The following is a 17,762-nucleotide window of genomic DNA, read 5'->3' on the forward strand; positions in this document are numbered from 1 at the left end:
GCTTCATTACTTATTTGGCCATGGTGTTTGCTCCATGGAACATTTGCCAGCTGTTCCTGTGACTTGGCTCCCAAGGTTTTAAAAATCCCAAAGCCTGTCATTTCTAAAAACAGATATCGCACTTCATTCATCCCAATTGAATCTAGGTGAGAGGAAAGTGCTTTTAATTCCTCAATCTTTCAGGACTGCTGCATTGGTTCCTCTAGCCAAGTAGGAAGAATAAAAAGGGGGCGTTTTTAATAACTACAACAACATCTGCACCCAAAGTGTGAGAGATGGTTACTATGTGAGACAAAAGAGGGGATCATCAATCACACGAGCCTGGAGTTAAAACCACCTGGCTTCTTTTCAACAATACCAGGTGTTAGCCGCGCAAAGAAAGACTTCTTGTGTTACAACACTGGCTCAAAGCTACAAGTGTGTGGCAGGCAGAGCAATGTGGAGTGGGAAGGACCTTTAGCTATTGGGTGTTCGTACCTATGTGAAAATGTAAGTCCTGTTATTTTTCAGTGTGTTAAACTATAGAAAGTCACAATTCCTTGTTAATATGAATAGATGCAAGTAAAACTTGAGAATTTGGGTTCCAGGCAGCAAACGGGAAGTTGGCTCAAGTTGATAGTTCACAATACTAAGTTAAGACTACCAAGAGATAGAATATTTGTAGCTCCAGGTTGAACTGTGGGGTCCTTGGTGCTTGGTGAACTTGGTTGTTTTCTTGAAGATGTTTCATTACCCAACTAAGTAACTTCAGTGCTAGAAGGGAAGGGAGATTTATTTTTATTTTTTTAATGTATTGGTGGCTTGCTCTATCAACATTAGTGGAAGTGTTCTTGGTTTGCCCAACTTCAATGAATTCTGGGTGGTGTACAAAACTAGAAAAATATACAAACAGCTAAAATTGTTAAAGCAAAGAGATAGCCTACCCTAAAATGATCTAATAAACAATATTTTGCTGTATGAAGATTTAAAATAACAACAACATAACCGTGGAATTGCCATGTTCCTTTAACACTGCAGGTTAGTTACTTCCCAATCTGAGAAAGCACTTCTATATCATGGAACAGGTTCTTCAACTGAGGAAGGTTTTTTATGTAAGAGTATTTGTAAGACTCTGCCTACTTCAAACGTGTTTCAGAGTTAAACACTTCTCTGCGATTGAGTAAGTCTGAGCAACAATCCCTATTTGAAAGATAAAAGGAGAATTAAGGTCTAGGTGTATAACTTCCATTATTAGCTACATGAGCTGCTTTTTCCTGGGCTCATGTTTTAGGAGACCACAGCCTACTAATCCAGAGAGAAACTCCACCATTTTTAGATGTCTATGGAGATTCCCAGTCATCCAGGTCATAGTTGTCCCCAAAATGCTTTTTTCAAGAGGCAACTGGATTTTCTAGTGCTAGAGAGCCTGGTTGCCTCTTGAAAAAAAGCACCTCTGGGACCATCATTTTTAGGATTTTCTGCAAGTCTGAAAAATAAAAGTGCTGTTTAAGAATCACGCTGTCCTTCATCTGCAGACTCCTTGAAGTCAACAGCATTTCTCAGACTTACGCAGAACCTGAAACCTCTTAAGCTGTTTTTATTAGTGAGTGGAGAGGTATAAAACTTTCACATACAAAAGCATCCAAAACCCTTGTTCCGAATCATTTCTGAATCACAGACAGGTCTTGACATTTCCATAGAAAATGACATATTTCTCTCCTTACAGCTTATCAAAAATATAGAAACGCCATCCTTCACTGCAACTGGATGCTCGCTTCATTGTCAAGCACTGTGCTATTGACATTTGCAATAAAATGTTACAGTCAAAAGCAGAGAGACGTACATGAGAATACATTGATGTGCTTTGGTCTAATTTTGTACTGGATTGCTATTATTAGCATATTCAACCAACATCACCTGAATTGGCTTACTTGGTGTTGTTTTTACATCTTCAAAAACCAACTGCATAATTGTCATTTCTACAGCATAATAATATGGCTAAAACAAACAAACCAGAACAACAGAATTGGAAGGGACCTTGGAGGTCTTTTAGTCCAACCCCTTTCACAAGCAGAAGGCCCTATACCAGGAGTGTCAAACTCACAGCATCATGGCATTGTCATGTGACATATTGGGACTTTGTTCCCCTTTGCTAAACCAGGTGTGAGCGTGGCCAGTGTGTGGTGCATCCGGCCCATGGGCCGGGAGTTTGACAGCCCTGCCCTATACCATTTCTGACAAATGGTTGTCCAATCTCTTCTTACAAACCTGTGGGGAAAAAGAAATTAACAATTGTTGATAAGAAAAACAAAAAAAGTCTGGATACCGGATATTGCAGTATTTCTTGAGAGTGGAATAGAAGAGAAAGAACTATATTTGATGCATATACATACACACACATATATATATCACAAAATACAATGATCTGCAAATAGAAGTAGAATGACTGTGGCAAAAGAAAGCAAATGATCTGCAAATAGAAGTAGAATAACTGTGGCAAAAGAAAGCAAATGATCTGCAAATAGAAGTAGAATGACTGTGGCAAAAGAAAGCAAAGGCAGTACTAATAGTAATAGGTGCCTTGGGTACAGTTCCAAAATACCACTTGAACACCATCAGCATTGATGAAATAACCATCAGTCGGGTGCAAAAGGCAGCTTTACTTGGAATAGCTTACAACCTTCAACGATACCTTTAGCACCATCAGAGACCAACATCTGCCTATTTCAGGACTTTGGGAAAGATTTGATAGGTGGAAAAAAGTGCCTCATCCAGTCTCAACATCTGGCAGACTACAGCCATCCATAACAATACAGTAATTAACCAGTGGAACAGCTTGCCTTCAGAAGTTGTGGGTGCTTCATCACTGGATTTTTCGGCCCGTTTGAGGCCTTTTTCGGCCTCCCAGAGGTGCGAGGGAAGCCTCTGCAGCCTTTGGAAGGCAAAAAATGGGCCTGTTTCATCACTTCTGGTATTTCCGGAAAAACAGGAAGTAACCAAACGGGCCTCAAATGGGCCAAAAATCAGCTGGGAGGTGCATGCATGCGCAATGATGTAAGTTTGCCTAGGGCTGATGTGCCCGCACTGTGGCACACGTGCCATAGGTTCCCCATCACGGGTATAGGGTCTCCTGCTTGAGTAGGGGGGTCCCATCCAACTCTATTGATTGATCAATTTGCTTAGTAAATCTCAGAAGCAATGGCCATTAAAGAATCTCAGGATTTCAAATCAAGGTAAAACGGAATATTCCACAAATAATTTAAAACAAGACTGTGCAGCAGATATTTCCTTTTCCTCCCCCCCTTTTGTATTTTTATTGTAATTATATTGTGAGCTGTCCAGAGTTTCCGGAGTTGGGTAGCACCTACATTGAATACATTAAATTAAATTAAACTATTTCTGTATCACTAATTTTAAGCTGGATAGGAACATTTTCATGCATGTTAGAACTATTTATTTACGGATTTCACTTAACCACTAGGTGCCGCTATGTAGCTCATGCTGAAAGCTGCAGCATTTCTGTTCTGTTTTCAGCCATCCTCCCAAGGCTGCATCATTTTTTATTTTTTATTTTTTGTTTTTCAAGACCATCCATCCAACCTTCTTTTGACAATGATTTTTCAGGGCAATCTAAGGAAAAGGTAAACTAAGGAAAATTCATTTGTGTAAGGAGTCTCACAGCCCAGTAATACTCTAACCAAGTGACTTTAGGGAGAGTTTTGCAATTTTCAATTTCAATTCAGAATAGAGCTAAAAGGGACTTTGGAGGTCTTCTAGTCCAAACCCCCTGATCAAGCAGGATACCCTATACCATTTTATACAAGTGGCTGTCTAGTCTCTTTTTAAAACCCTCCAGTGATGGAGCACCTACAACCTACTGCGGGCAAGCAGTTCCACTGGTTAATTGTTCTCACTGTTAGGAAAGTTCTCCTTAATTCCAGGTTGCTTCTGTCCTTGATTAGTTTCCATCCATTGCTTTTTATCCTGCTTTGGAAAATAGGTTGAATCCCTCTTCTTTGTGGCAGCCCCTCAAATGCTGAAAGATTGCTGTCATGTTACCCCTAGCCATACCCAAATCCTGCAACCGTTCTTCATAAGTTTTAGTCTCCAGAACTTTAATCATCTTAGTTGCTCTTCTCTGCACTTAGTTGCACTGTTCCAACATTGATTAAGTGGCTCCTGTCACACACACCTCAGTCGTCTCACCTCTGGCTAATGTAGGACGACCCTAATAATTCTCTTTCCCCACTTCTCAGTCTTTACCTCCATGTCCCAGTATCAACCTGAGACATTTTGCAGTGCAGACATCAGTACCAAATGATGCCTTATATCCTGAAGTGTTCACATCAAGTATTGATCATTTTGATAAATAACAAAACCAAATTTTGAAAAAGCAATCATAGTCAACCCAGCTTTTTCATGACATCCCAAACTTATAGCAGGACTCAGGCTGCATGATGCCAAAGCTATTATGTTGACTTTGCTTCTCAGAAGGTCACAAAAGATTGTTGCATGACCTCAGGACGTAACAACCATCATAAATATGAACCAGTTGCCAAGCATCCGAATTTTGATACGTGGCCATAAGGATGCTGCAACAGTCATAAATGTGAAGAATGGTCATAACTCATTTTTTTCAATGCCGTTGTAACTTGGAACCATCAGTAATTGAACTGCTGTAAGGCGAGGAGTACCTGTATTTTCCTCCTGGGTAATAAATCCTGCAATGCTGTTAACCTCAGCCATACCAGAGTGTCTCCAAAGCCTAATTCAACGGTTTCTCAACATGGTCCTCTCCTCTGATGTAAAAAAAATAAATACATCGTTTCATCCCACTGACATATTTCGATTGATGGCCTCCAGTTTGTTAGGAAAAGTTCCTGATGATGAACCAATTAAAAAACATGGAGCTTTTAATTAGAAAATTTGAATTTGAGTAAATTCAAATATGAACTTGACTCTCACACAGATTTATCACAGCAGTATCCAGAAGAGTTGAAATTGACTTGATGGCTTATAGCCAATCAATCAATTCAGGAGAAGCATTAAGAAATAGGATTTTATTTATTAAGGGATATCAAGAGAGGAAAGAGTGTGCCCAAAGTCCAAGCAAGCTACCACGTCTAGCAAGAACATCCGAACTTCAGAGAAATAGGCTTTGTTGTTATTGAAACACATCTGTATGGTATATATTGCCAAGTCACTTTTTTGTATAACCAGCATGGGAATCTCTGTAGCAACCTCACTTGCCACTGGCTGATGGAATGGCCACGTGCTGTCACTTAATACCGAGTCGTGCCTGGGAAATCCATTTTGCTCCCATCCTGCTCTCCTTTCTCTCACAGCTGAAGACCTTTGGTGGTTCTCACGGGCCTTTGGCCTGCTGGATGTTTGGTTTAGGTTTATTTTTTCCTGACTCCCTGATGTTAATCTGGATCTTGATATGAACTGCTTTTCCCTGTTGGCTGTGATGTATGTGAGTGTATTTTAAAATCACCTTTAATTGTTGTTGTGGGTGTTTAAATATGCCCTCTTGATTGCTTTTTTGAGGCAGAATTGTAAGCTGTAATACAATTTTAATAAAGTCATGAATTGTCATGGAGTTTGGGCACTGTGTACACAAAATGTGTAAACACACAGTGATACCACTAGTGTATTGGTGTGTAGGAAGATACCTAATCATTCAATCAATATACAACAACATTTGGCTGATCTTGTCTAGGATTGGAAGCTAAATAGGACTAGCTAGGATCTGGGCTATAAGCACTACTGTAAAATTGGGAAATCAAAAAAGCATCCCAAATTAAAGCAATAGCAAATACAGTCCCGATTGCTATATATAGCAATCTGGACTGTATTGATATGTGTGTGTGTGTGTGTGTGTGTGTGTGTGTGTGTGTGTGTGTGTACCGTGTTTCTCATATAATAAGGCTGGGTCTTATTTTTTTTGAGCCCTGAAAAAATGGCTAGGCCGTCTTTTCGGGGTGACTTAATTCCCCCCTTGCATCTTCGGGCGGGCGGCGACGGCTTGGATGTTGACCTCGGCGTTGGTGGGGCACTTCGTATCGGGGTCAACGCAGGCAGCACCATATCCGGGTGTGCAACAAAAGTACTTCCTAATGGCAAGCCCCCCACCATTCCCTCCATTTCGCATGTTTTAATATAGGCCTTAATTTGGGGGAGGGGCTTAATTTCATTTCATGCCTATAAAACATGCTGGGACTTCCTATTGGGGGAGGCCGTATTGTTGGAGAAACAGGGTATGTATGTATGTATGTATGTATGTATGTATGTATGTATGTATGTATGTGTGTATGTATGTATTTCAAGTAACTGACCGAGCTCTTGGGTTCTTTCACATCATGTCCTTCTTATATTTTTCTCTTAAACACTCTGTTGGAATGGCAACATCTTGGGGTTCCCTCCCCTGAGCTCTGTTGATTCCTCTGTCAAAAGTATTAATATTTGCCAAACTACACAAAAAGTTGCATTTGGATTTCTGCAGGGTTAGATTTGTGAAGTTCATGCCAAGATCTGATCTGCTGCTTAAACATAGCTAAATAAACCCATTATTTATTTATTTGCAAGATTCAGCACAGAGTTGGGTTTGTAATTCCCTAAAAATCCTCGCCTAATTCCTCACACAGGGCTATGCAAACAGTCTATGTTATGAGGTTGTTCTAGGAAAGGCAAGAATAAAAGGTTGGTGGAAAGAGCCGTTTGGGCCGTGGCCTGCTGCCAAGGAAGGAAGGAAGGAGGGAGGGAGGGAGGGAGGGAGGGAAAAGGAAGGAAGAAAGGAGGGAGGAAGGAAGAAGGAAGGAAGCAAGGAGGGAAGGGAGGAAGGAAGGAAAATGAAGGAAGGAAATCTCAGCTCTCTACCCAAGTGCCTTCTAAATATGGAGGACGAAGCATCACCTCAGGCAACAGAACAGTTCGGCCCAATCCTGGCTTCTCTGCAGCCACTAATTTGGTCTATGGTTAAGGTACCAGCTTACAAAGCAGGAGATTATGCGTTGAAGCCCCACTTTAGCCATGAAATCCAGCTAGATGACCTTGGGCCAGTCACCCTCTCTCTCTCTCTCTCTCAGCTCAACCCACCTCACAGAGTTGTTGTTGTTGTGAGGAAAATAAGAAGGGGAAGGGGTGTTGGCTATGTTCGCCACCTTGAGTTATTTGTAAACATAATAAAGGTGGGACAGAAATGAAGAAACAAATGGCTCTGTGTGTGGGGCAGCCCCGAGCCGTTCCTCAAGCCCTCCAGAAGATGGCGCCTGCTGCTCAGGAACCGCCGTACAAGCAGCCGTCATTCCAGATCCCTGGCAGAATGTCATATAGAATGCTTTGTGTCTGTCAGCACATTCCTGGAAGGTCACAGCCAATAATGAATGCTCCAGTGTAGGAGCTGGAAAAAGACTCCCCGCCCTCCCCATGAGTTGCATCACTTGGCGGCCTTTTGGCTTCCTTCCCTCGATTCCTGCGGTTAGAAAGCTTTCCCAATTGTTCTTTGGCTGCTTCCTCCACAGACCTTCTGCGGCCAAAGCAGGATATTGATGACTGACTGGCCCCAGGGAAGCTTGGAGAAACTCCAGCTCTTTTTCATACCATGGTTGCTCTCTTTCCTCCCAGCTTTTCCAGCTTCCTGCCTACCCCCTCTCCCTCCCTCCCTCCCAAAAAAGACTGAAATAGCCGGTGGTTCTGGTTAGCTCTCTCCGTCTCTCCGGATATGCCACCACAGAAAGCATATGCACCATCATGTGATACCTATGGCTTGTTCAGCATAGCTAATTATGACAGGGGCTTTATTTAGAAGGAGACAAGTGAAGCAGCTGGCTGTGGAGTCCAGGCGTTTCATTGACTCGGTGCCTGGCTCCCAAATGGAAAGAGAAGACTTCCTCTGGCAATTGCTGCCGCTAAGCTTTGCCTCTGTTTGAATATCTTGAATTGCAGCTTCAACTGCAGGCTTGGCTGGCTGTGGAATTCTGGGAGCTGTGGTCCACCTGTCTTAAAGTTGTCGAAGTTGAGAAACCTTGCTCTAAAGAGGTGCTCTGTATACCTTTGGATCTTGTTGTGAGTTCCTCCATCCTTTTCTTTTGGTGTGGACATAACTGAGTGTGAACCAGCAATTTGATTTCTTTTTTCTTTTCTTTTCTTAAAAAAACTTGTGTTTCTGATCCATCAGATTGTGCCACAGGTTCAATCCTATTTACATTTGGCAGGATACTTTCTCTTCTTTTTCAGAACTGCTTCAATTGATCTCTCTCTCTCTCTCTCTCTCTGTGTGTGTGTCTGTGCCTTCACATCATAGACTTCATCTTCTATTTCCTTCTAAATCACCATCCCATGTGTTTGAACCATAGTTGGCCACCTACTTGGATGGCCATAAATCTCTGGGCTCTCAAAGTTAAATGTTGGAATATTTCCAAGGAAACCCATTCTGAGAATCAGGAAGCCTGTGCTCTTTCATCCAATAAATAAATTATTACATCTGAGAGTTTCTTTGTTTCTGCAGATCGGCTTGGTTTTTCGCTTAGGGATCTTTTACTCATGTTCTTGCAATGAAATAAAGCAAGCTATCTATACACTATTCCCTGAGACTAAGTACCATCTTTTGGGGGTCTGCTCAAGACATTAGAAATACTGTAAATGAGAAGCATATTGTGTAAAGGATGTGCCTCCTTCATTATGTAACTTTGATAATGATCATTTGGTTTTTGCATTCCTGACAAGGTATAAATTACTTAATGCTTTTGGTAGATTTTTTGCAGATTTCTGTTGCTCATTTATGGCATATTTTCTAGAGTTGTAGAAACAAATGCTATAGGATCAGGCAGTTAAAAGCAGGGAGGGATGGGAAGCGTCTGTGTAATTATAGCTATCAAGCCAATTGTTAATAGATCTCTAGAAAGAGTTTCACTCACTGGAAGTCTGCATCTAAAGTACACATTTGATGTTCCTTCAAGCTATTCTGCCAAATATAACTTGTCCAAGACCTAAGTAAAAACACATGACATATATCCTGTTTACACTCCCACAATTACAATAATTTCAAACTCTGAGGGAGAATTATGAAACAGCCTTTCCATTTTAAGACTTTAAACCATATTCACACAGAGACCGTTGGTCGGTCCTTATTATTTACTGTGCCACCACTATTTGCAAATTGTACCATGCAACTCCTTTGATGCATTGAGGAGGTTGACCGAGGATGATGCGTCAAAGGCCATAAGCAGAAAACCAGGCCTAATGGAATACATGCCAACTAGTGGTTATAGAGACAGTCCTCGAATTACCACCGTTTCATTTAGTGAATGTTACAATAGTACTGAAAAAATTGATGTATGAATGTTTTTCCCACTTACCGCCATTGCAGCAATGTGATCAAAATTCATACGCTTGGTAACTGACTCGCATTTATGACAATTGCAGTGTCCCGGAATCATGCGATCCCCTTTTGCGACTTTCTGAGAAGCAAAATCAATGGGGAAGCCAGATTCACTTAACAACTGCATTACTAACTTAACTGTAGTGATTCACTCAACAACCGCGGCAGGAAAAGTTGCAAAATGGAGTAAAATTCACTTAGCGAGTATCTCACTTAACAACAGAAATGTTGTGCTCAATTGTGGTTGTAAGTTAAGGATTACCTGTGCAGTGCTTGCTTTTCACACATATTGTTCAATCTAAGATCTTCAGAAAACAACAGTAACATCTGCTTGGGACTCTGGAGAGCTATTGACAGTTTTGGTTATTTTGCTCCTGTTTGAGTCTTCACTGAGATATTTCCCCCCTTTCTCTTTGTTATTGAAAGGCTTGGGGCTATGCAGTCTGACCAGCCAGTCATCCAAATTATTCAGTTAATCAAACTTCAATATACCAGCAATGAGGAAGCAGTTATTATCAAATGGTGGAGGGAGGGTTGATAATATTTATTAATGGAAATGTTCTTTTGAATCTATTTTTGCTTAAGCATATTTAAAACCTTAGAAGGCTGGAATTTATGAACACAATTATTTTACATCATGACTTATGATTTTTCTTCTACATTTCCTGAATAACCTTTCTGACAGATAGCAAGATAAATCTCCTAATACATACCAAATTTAGCTCAACACATTTTCCCTAGAATATATGAAGCCAGAATCCAACAAATGTAATAGATTTTCTCAAAATCAGAAGGAGGTGCATTCTAAAACGAATCACTGTATCTAACTTAGAGACAAAGGAACTCCAACTATGGGCATCTGTGAGAACACAGGACAACCGAACGAAGGCTTCCTCCAACGCCATTAAGGTCTGAATCCAAAGTTAACCCACTGTATTTAATGACCTTCGGACAGTCCCATGCAAATTGTAATCTAGCTGAGTTGGGGGCATTTACTACTTAATCTTCACTGAGAGTAACAATGAGCAATTCAGATCCAATTCATAATGTCTACTGTGAGTTCACATCCACCCAAAAAGTGAATTGAAGTCTCCCACCCAACCATAAAAAAGCATCATAATTTTCAAGCAGATGTAGTGAAATGGAAAGTATCCAGCAATGTTCTTGACTAATCTGAGGAGGGGCTCAATTCACTTTCTGAGTAATATAGATCTGGTAAACATCTTTCGTTATCATAGCTACACAATCTGTTATTTTCTTTGACAGAAAAAGTGAAATCTTAGAGACAATTTAAAAAGGTGCTCCATATCTTGACACTGGTAATCAAGGAATTATTTCCAGGGACTATATTGTATATTGATTATATTTTGCCCTCATGCACACAAATTTGCTTAGACATGTAAACACAAAGGCACACAACCTGCTGATTTTCTGGTTTGAAAGCACAGGCAAAACATATTAAAAAACAAACAAACAAACAAGTGTGTCCCTTTTGCAGAGTACATGTTGGAGAACAACCATCCGGTCAAGAGGAGGGGTGAAATGGGTAATTAGTAAGGACTCATTATGTAAACACAAGAGGGCAAGATCTGACTCCTCCAGGATTCCTCTGAGCCTTGTCTTTCCCAGGCGAATCTGCCAGTTTGGGAAGATTCCTGTGAAATAGGCGTTGAACAATAAAGTAGCTAGTTTGAACTCTACACATGTGAATCTGGTTGTTTGTGCCTAAGAGTATCCAGACTTCCCAGAAATAAGAGACGAGCATTGGAGGTATTTCAGGGTCACATTGTATCATTCCCATAAATCATTGTGTTACCTTATGAATCAGTTAGAATAAGTATGGCCCTCAGCGTAGAGTAATATCAACCTTACTTTGCCAAACTCAACATATTCCTTACCAGCTCTTTTGTGCTTCTCAGAACAAGCTGTATTTCCTGCACTTGGTCTTTTTTCTCACTTATTTCTTAAGGTTTCGCATTATTAGATCATCATGACTTTAATACGAAGGGATAACTAATTCAAGAAAAGTACTGAATCCAGTGAAATAACCCATTGTGCTACTAGAATAGCCACATTTCCTAAATGATATGTTTCAATGGGTTGTTGTTGGCATGGCAACTTATCGGGTCTGAACCAGATAAGCTCGTATGCTTTTCCCTGCTTTTCTCTCCAAGGTATTCGCAGCAGGAATTCCTATTCCATAACTGAAAAAGCACATTATTATTGATACGTAATGTTGGTGCCAGCTTTGATTGCACTAAGTAACGCTACATTAACATTTGCAGCTAGAAGAATGAAAATGGGGATGATAGTTGTGCTCAAAATGCACAATGACCCATTAGCACTTGCTCATGTTGAAAAACGGCCATGCTATTTCAAAATGAAATACACTGCCTCCACAAAACCGATAGGCACATTTATGATCAGCTACTATGACAATGACCCCAATATTTCCCATTCCTTCGAGCAAGGTATTTCTCTGGAGGACTAAAAGCTCCAAACATATTCACTGTCCAAACTAAACTTTTCAGGTAACCTTCTGTGATCATGTATAATGCTAAAGTGAGGCTGGCGGAATTACCTCAAAGGGACTGAATCATAACAGGTCATCACAGATATTACCTTGATTTTTTTTCTCCTCCCTAGGAGTTAGTCCAATCCTATCCTAGGATTTGAAAATAAATAAAATTGTGGCAAAGCCTCTGTCAGCTACAATATCTGGACTGCAAAGATGATTACAAGTAGAGAGATTTTCAACTTAGTGTTGCCATTCAAAGGTTGCCTGGATATTTGCAGTCCAGATTGGTAGACCTAAAAGAGTTGAGGTCAAAGGACTTGCCCTGGGAAAAGTCCAAGGCAACGAGTCTCCTTACAAAAGCCCATTGAAAGATTAAAAACAACACCCCCCCCAAAGTTGCCATTAGCTAAGTCTTGTTCAAGTCTAGTTCAGTCATGGCAGCCTTACTGCTGACATATACAACCAAGGCTCTTTGGCAGCTCCATTATCTTATAAAGTAAGCCTAAGGCTGCAAGCAAAGGCCTGCTTACCAATATATGTAGCCTCACATATTCCTTTCTTTTACCTCAGTTTTTCCTTTTTCTCTCTGCTGTGAGACATTTCATTCTGCCTTTTAAAGGGCCAATTTGGGAAGCCCTGTTAACAAACAGTGTCAATATCTGTGTGCTATAGAGGCCGAAGGAAGCAGTTGGTTTGGATATACTGTAGATTAGGTTCATACAACATGTCCAGCTAGTTTGGTTGCTCATGGCTTTTTGTGTGAATCCAGCCACTGTTGTTTTGTAAACCACTGCTGGTCATTGCATGATTTGAAGCCAGTTGTGGTTACAATAGCAAGATCTGCCATGACTCCACAATCACATTTAGCAAGTTTGCATAATTTGTAATCCACCAAGTTGAACAAAATACCTCAGTCATCTGAGCCTCAAAAGTCTTCTGCTTTGCTTCTTGCCTGAGGCCTCAGAGCTGTGGGGGCACAGTGGTTAGAACACAGTACTGCAGGCTAATTCTGCTAACTGCCAGCTGCCAGAAGTTTGACAGTTCGATCCTCACCGGCTCAAGGTCAACTCAGCCTTCCATCATTCTGAGGTCAGTAAAACTAGGACCCAGATTGTTGGGGACAAAATGCTGACTCTGTAAACTGCTTAGAGAGGGCTGTAAAGCACTAGGAAGTGGTAAATAAGTCTAAGTGCTATTGCTATAGTAGGGAGTTTCTCATAAAGAAACCTCAATCATGTCTAATCACAAATACTACTAACCTCAGTGAAACTCACTTCCCCAAAGGTTAGGGCAGTAGTCTTAAGTACTTATTAGGATCTACTAAATGGGCATTTGACTTGGAGTTAGAGAAGCTGTTCAGAACGGTTTCAATTACCACATCGCACAGGCTGTAGTCAATGGTGGGATTCAAATTTTTTTACTACCAGTTCTGTGGGTGTGGCTTGGTGGGGATGGCAGGAGAAGGATATTGTAAAATCTCCAGTCAGAGGTGGTATTTGCCAGTTCTCTGAACTATTCAAAATTTCCGCTACTGGTTCTCCAGAACTGGTCAGAACCTGCTGAATACCCACCTCTGGCTGTAGTGATATCACTATGAAACGCTTTCTTCCCTCCGTGTGAGGAACTCACTTTCTAGAGATTTTTTGGGGTCTTTGTTCCCACTCTGTACTGAATGTAGAGAATGGCCTTGAAGGATAATAGGAAGAGGGGCTTGAATCTGTTCCAAGAAAATATCCTGAGAAAACATTTCAGACAAATCTTTCCCCAGTTCACATGAAGATAAAGTGAGCAAAGGGAAGCATATTGAGAGTTGCAAGATTGATGTCAGCCCAACAAGACAGATGTTTGAATGTTTGATGTCTGGATGTTTGAGATACTTTGAGAATAAAAAATGGAGGGAGAGAAGAAAAAGAAAAGAAAAGAAAAGAAAAGAAAAGAAAAGAAAAGAAAAGAAAAGAAAGAAAAAGAAAGAAAGAAAGAAAGAAAGAAAGAAAGAAAGAAAGAAGGAGTGGTGGAAGGAAGGAAGGAGAGAAAGAAAGAAAGAAAGAAGAGAGATAAAGGAAGAAAGGAGAGAGAGAGATAGGGGAAGACAGTCTTGGGAAATGAAAAAAGTCAAATGGAAATACTCAATATGTCTACTATAATGCAATACAGTACACAAACAATTTGGGATTCACCTCTACATTGATGCTTGCAGTTCTTGGCCACCTTACTGAAAAGTCACATACCTGATTCTTCTGGTACATACCTAGTATAATATAGATCCCTGGTGAAATAGAGATAAATCAACTATTTCAGCAGAAATTCACGTTTTTCAAATAATTACAGGGATGCTGCCCTTTAAAACATCCAAAAAGCACCTTCCAGGGAGTGGAATGTCTCTGCATGGCACTTGCATATAATCTGCACATTTATGAATATGCTTCCAAAATCAGCAACCGAGATCTCGCCTAGCCCAAGGCTTTTTTTGTATTTCACCAAAAATGCCTGACAGCAAAGATCCCACTAAAATACTTTGGATTAAAGCAGATATTCCATGTGGCACTAAAAAAAACACCATAGACTAATACTCTATAAATCCTAACTGTTCACTGCCATGTCACAAAACACAAAATCTGTTGCCTCTAGGGATAGTTCAAAATGTGATACAGGCTTAGCATGCTTCCCTGCACAAAAGCCTACCTAGATCTGCTGAGATGAATTGGCATTAAATATGTGTTCTATTTTATATAGAAATTTCTGTAATTGCAGCTTGAGGTTAGTGCATTTTGCTGTTTCTTATTTTAACCATTTTTCTCTACCTTTCTGTTCAACAGCACTTGGAATGCCCTGACCTTCATGTACCAAATACAACATTTTATGTAAAGTTAGGAAGAAGCATGGGATTGATCAGACTTCAACAAACTAACAGGTTTTGACAAGTAAATTTCCCCTTAAATATGTTCCAAACTTCCCCTATATAGGTGCCCGAGTCACTCTGACAGGTTTAATTTATCTTGAAAAACGAATGTGTTAAACTCATTAGCCATTCAGTTTGTAAAGATCGTAAGCCGTAGATGGATTACTTTTCTGTGTGCCTGTTCTATAGGATGTGCCCACAAAAAGGTAAGAAACACTTAGCCAGCAGAAATGCACGCCACTTACGTGATGGGAATTTTACCTCAGATCAATTTTCTTCTGCTGATTTGATGTTTCCTTGCTACCTAAATTGTTCAAAATGCCTATATGAATCATCCGGTTGCCCTGGGCACCACATGGATGGCACAACTCCTTCTTTTTGAATGAGAAAATAAGCAATATGTGAAACCTGTATTTCCTTGGTCCCTAAAGGACATCTCAGGAACTGTAGGGTATTTCAGTTCCCTGCTTTGAAGCTGGAGAAAAAGCTCCAAGCTTGGAAGGGAAAATGTCTGATGTCTGAGACCAATCCCCACATGAATCAGCTTCTAATTTTTTATTTTGGTAATCCTCAGACTTGGGAAGATTTATTCTGCAGTGCTGAAAGACCGGGAGGCATGATGGCAGCATTTTATATCCACTAGATCCAAAGGGCTCTTTGGATCTGAAATTCTCACTAATCAGGAGGTTTTCTATCCTAGCCATAAGGGCTCACTTCGGTGAGGGAAGATTTTCTTTTTGAAAAACAAAAAGAGTGGGAGAAAAAGGAGAACAGCAAACATCTCTCTCATGTCTACCTTGCCAACAGAATCAAACGTTTGTTTTCTGCATTATGTGCCATACGTTCATGCTTTCTGGCAAGGCAGGTTTATCATACAGACTCAAAGTGCTGGAGGGGACCTTGGCAGCCTAGCCTGGGTGTCTGGTGCTGCCACAACTAAAGACCCTCATTGTATAAACTTATGTTCTTCCCTTGCCTGGGAGCATGGATTGACCATCTTCCAAATACTGGCTGAGCTGCTTGAAAAGATGGTAACCCTGTGCCAAGATCATTTGCATGGATGCTGCTGAGGAAATTATTTCTGTAAAATGGTTCCTATGTATTTAGGGGACAAGGGTGGCTAAGACTCTGAGCTTGTCAATCAGAAAGGTCGGCAGTTCGAATCCCTAGTGCCGCGTAACGGAGTGAGCTCTGGTTACTTGTCCCAGCTTCTGCCAACCTAGCAGTTCGAAAGCATGTAAAAATGCAAGTAGAAAAACTTTGGTGGGAAGGTAACAGTGTTTCATGCACGTTCGGCATTTAGTCATGCCAGCCTCATGACACACTGAGACATCATTGGACAGCACTGGCTCTTCGGCTTTGTAATGGAGATGAGCACTGCCCCCTAGAGCTGGAAACGACTAGCACCTATGTGTGAAGGGAACCTTTAAACTTTTCTTTCTTGCTATAAGTCTGGATTAGATCTTCTCCTCCTTAAAGCACAAATATGAATGAAAGACAGATTGGGCTTGGATGAACCTCATTGGTTGGATCTGGTGCTGCATTAATCCTGTACCTCAAGCCAAACAACTGTGCCAATGGATGAAGACTTAGACCAGAGAGGGCCTCAAAGTATGAAATTTAAACACTATTAGACATTTAATACAGTTTGTATTGAACACAGCCTTGAAATATTTCAGAATGTTTTCTGCCATTTTGGTATTGTGGTAATTGGAGACTCAGCACTGTTTAATTGATACATCCTGTGGTATACATAGTGGGGAAGAAGAAGATCTACTTAGAAATTATGGAAGGATTTGGGCTCTTATTATGGCAAAGTGGTTTGCCTGCGGCTTGTAGAGCACGATTTTGTAATATGAACAATGTACAAATTCACAGACAAAGGAGAAAAATATTTCAGCATCACTGCTCAGGAACTTTTGAAGTACTTGTTATTGAAACTTTTAAAACGCCGGTCTACTCAGAATTTCTAAGGGAGGAAGGTCAGAGGAGGGAAATCACCATTTGAGGAGTATCTCACAATATTAGGTCAGGATAAATGGTGGTCTTTTGTGCAGTAAAAAATGGAAAATATTTTCCTCCCAGAAGACATTCCTGGAGAAAAATATTCACATATGGAAATGATTTCCTAAACATTTTGCAATATGAAACAAAAGGCAGGCTAAATATTTTGATCCTGGAGACAGAATTCCAACTGATCACCCTGGCAATCCCACTTCATGGAAACTTCATTTGAGCAATGGTACTTTAATCCGGGGATCTACAAATTTGTTTTTTCACCCCATCATTGATTGCAGTTTATAATCCTAATGGTGATAGAGAGAAGAATGACAAATTGTTATTGCTTATATAGTGCATAATATTCAACAAAGCAAGTACTGGGCAGAAACTAAATCAGGCAGGCCTCCAGTAGACTTGCTTATAACGTGACATGGAGAGAGAGAAGCTGGAAGGGAAAGCATGTGGTTTGTATAGAAGGGATTGTAGATTTGTTGCCCACAATCTCTAGAGAAGGTTGGGAACCTCTTGAGAGACATCCTGAAGAACCACTACAATTCATCAAGATGGAACGGAGATACCTCTGCTCTATAGTTTATTTCATTTTCCTTGTTGTATTAATTCTGTATTATCTGGGACTCCTTTGGGCTTCTAAATTGTATGAAAATAGAAGGTGCGGTACTAGCCATTAGGAGAACAGGTAGAGAGGTAACCACTTGGATCCAGGATGATTATTCAGAATCTACAACTGGTCCAAAATATAGTGGACTGCTTACTCACATTTCATGTTGGGGCATTGTCAATGCCTCTCCGCAGAAGGGGAAATTACTAGCAGTCTTGATGGAGATTGTGGGCAGGATAACTTCTGAAAAGGCCATCCCTGCATACAGCAGTTTTCATTAACTATAATCCAGTCTATAATCCAGTCTGCCCTTTTTATGGAGGGTTGTTGAAACAGTGATGGTGGACTAACCCCAGAAGAAGTG

The sequence above is a fragment of the Notechis scutatus genome, chromosome 1 (genome assembly GCF_049901735.1).
Source record: "Notechis scutatus isolate UNSWTSFEM ecotype Mainland chromosome 1, rNotScu1.2, whole genome shotgun sequence".
Lineage (NCBI taxonomy): Eukaryota > Metazoa > Chordata > Lepidosauria > Squamata > Elapidae > Notechis > Notechis scutatus.